Below are 3,651 nucleotides of genomic sequence, written 5' to 3'. Positions count from 1 at the left end.
ACATTTGGGAGAGAAATATAGTGAACAAAGAATCAGAATTGTGTAGAGTGCTGAGGCAGGACAACATAAATGTATGTAAACTTACAGCCAGGGCACAAACTAGTCATCTAGTCCTGGAAGGACGAGTGGAGTCACAGAACCATTCCCTGAACAGATGAGTCCTGAAGGATGAGTTTGAGTCAACCAAGTGAAAATGAGCAGTGCACGGAAAGCAAAACACTTTCCAAGGAGAGGGGGGAGAGCATGTGCAAAGGCCCCAAGGCATAAAAGGCGTTGTGCTGGTCAAGAAGTTTAATTTGTGCTGGGAGAAGTTTAATTTGGTTGGAGTGTCTCCTGATTGCTCTAAATCACAACAACTTTGCAATAAACGTTGGCCAATAGACTCCTCATCTAATGAGAAAAAAGAAGGCAGGGATTCAGACTGGAAATTCCTTTCATGAATAAGAATGTTCTGCCTAGAATGGCCTCTGTGTGCATAGCAACCAAGAGAAGGGAAAGGGGTGACCTGAGGCTCAAGAAGAAGCTGACAGTTCCCACCAAGTCACTAGAAAGGGGATGGAAATAAAGATAAGCTTCCATCCTCCACCCCCATCTTCTCACCATTATTTTAGCCACCATATTGTTCTCCCCTTGACTCCAGAACTAACAGCACTTGAAGTTTATTCATTCATGTGATATATGTCAGGCATCCTAACAGATGTATATCTATCCCACAACTCCACTTAAGCCCTAAAAGAAAGCTAACTGTTCCATGTAAATCATCCAAGTATGGACTTAACTTCATTTTATCACTCCTTGGGTCCCAGAAAAATGGTAATGCATGTGCTTTCACTTCCATAATCCAAAACTCCATTCTAGAAGGGAACAGCTAGGAAGGACATTAACATTGATTGGGCACCTACCCTGTAACAGCCACCATTTTATTTAATCCTATAAAGCAGATATAATAATAAGCCCATTTTCAGATGAGGGTTTGAAAATTTGTTTATCATCACACAGTAAAAACAAGAGTGAGGATTTAAACCCAAGTATTGTTCTTCAGTTCATATTTGACTTTTGAAGATACTTCTGACATGTGACTGGCTCTGCCCAACCTTGAAATCTAGCTGCATGGGGAACTTATTTCTCTTCCCAGAGATTTGTCTTTAGGTGAGTTGCCAGCACCAGATCTGAAACTCAAGTATGTAAAATGGGTCCAGCAATGTTTTAGCAAATCCAGTGAGACTGAACCTTAAAACTCAAAATAAGAAACACACACACACACACACACAGACAATGACAAGCTGATTGGGAAATTTGCCTTTCAGTGCAATAAGAAATCTTAGGGTGAAAGATTTTATTTTTATTAGTATAATGCTGCATGGATAACTTCATTCATAATTTATTTTAAGGGAGAGAAGCAAACTGAGCATCATGTGACAAAATGCCATGGGGAGATAAATCTCCTTTGTTCTCATAAACCATCATGGTGAAATGGAAAGATAGTAGGTCTCAGACTTGGTCAGGTTTGGCTTGTAATTCTGCCTGCACTATTTCCCAGATGAGTCATATGGACACATTACTGAATCTTTTCTGAGCTTCTGTTTGTTCTTTTATACACTGGGGATAAAAATATCAAAATGAGGTAATATGAGTTTAAAAAAATGGAACACAGTAAGCTAGTAGGCATTCAACTAATCTTAGTCTTGTCTTTCCCCTTCTAATAAACTCATCGTGTACACAACTCCATGTTTATCTATGGCTACACTGTAGCCAAAAATTACAATAATACTTAGCACTTACGTGTCATGTTATCATTTGTGAAGTGTTTTCAGATTTACTATTTTATTCAGTCATTGCAACAACCGTTTGGTATAGATACCGTTGTGTTAGACCAGTTTTACAAATGAGAGAACTAAGTCTTGGGGGGCAACATGACCTGAGGAGGGGGAAGGACAAGAGCTCTGGGACCCCACTGCTGGTCGGAATTCTAGCTCTTACTCTGTGACCTTAGGCCGATTCCATAATCACTCTGTGACTCAGTTTACTCATCTTTGAAACTGAGAATAATGGGATCTATTTCATAACGCTGTGAGAATAAAATAAGTAAATACAGTCGTGTGCTAAGAACAGCAAGCATTCAGTTAATGTTATATATTATTTTTCTCTGCAAAAGCCTAGTTACCTCTTGGGGGTTTGGGAGGATGAACTAGGGCAATAAATAAATGAATACATGTAAAGTATTTAGACTCCTTCCTGGCACATCATACGGGCTCAGCAAGGATTACCTGCTATCATGGTCCAATGCACCTCAGATGGTAAGTAGCAAACAGGGATTTTGAATGAGAGTCCTTGGGAGTCAAAGCCACTGTGGGTGGGGAGGAGAGTGTGGAGAAAACGAACAGTAGAAGCCCCATGTGTGCCAAGCATGGGGCCAAAGCCTCCGCAGACTTGCTTAATGCCATTCTCCCAACAACCTTCCAAGACAGAGATAGAGCCCTAAACGGAGATTTTGGAGGTTCAGATACATTTCCCGTACAGTTTCTATCCTGAAACAGGTAAAAGATTGTTTCACTAACTTGCCGTAATAATAACGTACATATAAGGGGTAACTCACGAACTACCGCCTCCCCCCCCCCACGCACCACTCCTCCTAACGGTTACTCCGCCTGGTTCCCACGTCTGCGGGGTCTCCGTCCCCGCTCCCTGCAACCACGGCAGGAAATCACAAGCTACTTTTCAAAGTAAATGCCGGCGTTGACTCCCTAGCTCTAGCGCGTTTGTGAGACAGGCCTCCTGCCCCTTCGAAGGAGACTTCACTCAGGGTGAACTCCAATCAGACTGGAAACGGGGCCAACAGGGAGCCTCAGAGTAGAAGGTGTTTTTGTCAGAGGGAATCCACTGAAGCCAGGGTTTTGTTGCTTTTGACAGGGAGCCTAATTAGACTTTAACTCTTCAACCACAACGTCCTCTTGAAGTACAGGGAGGGAATTAACCACCAGCGCTCAGAGCCACATGGAAGAAATTAAAGTAATGTCCTCCTTCACTAATCCTCTTTCAAGACACAATAGTAAATATGCATTATATTTAACAATCATGTTCCCCTGGAGCTAAGCATGGGTTTTGGTGAAAATATATACTCTCTAATGTGTCTCAGAATGATACCCAGGACTCGGAAACAGACAGTCCTGTGCCCTCGACCCCAGCAGAATGAACTGGGCAATGACAAGGACAAGGATCAATAAATGGGACTTGAGGGTTGATTTGTTATCTGGGATTTATTGTTTATCTTTGCTTGCAAAACAGAAGCTTGATGAGGTATGAAGATCACGCCCCAGGTTTGGCTCTTTTCCATTGTTGGTGCTGGCTGGGACAGAGGTGGGGGGTTTCTGAGGCACACAGGAAATGGCATTGAATGTCCCAGCTCTATCACGGATCTACTACACATTCCCTGTGTGTATTATGGCCACATTCGTTTAGTTCATCTATACATATGTATGGTATTATATATGATATATATGTTTACCAGACATATAGTTTATTCATATATGTTCATGATATATAGTTTATTCTTTCACATATAGTTTACTCATATATGTAAATATATTCATATATAAAGTACATACACAAATATATATGTTTCATGGTAACATATATATCTATATATATATA

The sequence above is a fragment of the Leptonychotes weddellii genome, chromosome 4, assembly GCF_054177405.1.
Source record: "Leptonychotes weddellii isolate Sample4059 chromosome 4, ASM5417740v2, whole genome shotgun sequence".
Classification (NCBI taxonomy): domain Eukaryota; kingdom Metazoa; phylum Chordata; class Mammalia; order Carnivora; family Phocidae; genus Leptonychotes; species Leptonychotes weddellii.
Note: the sequence above shows the minus strand (reverse complement) of the source record.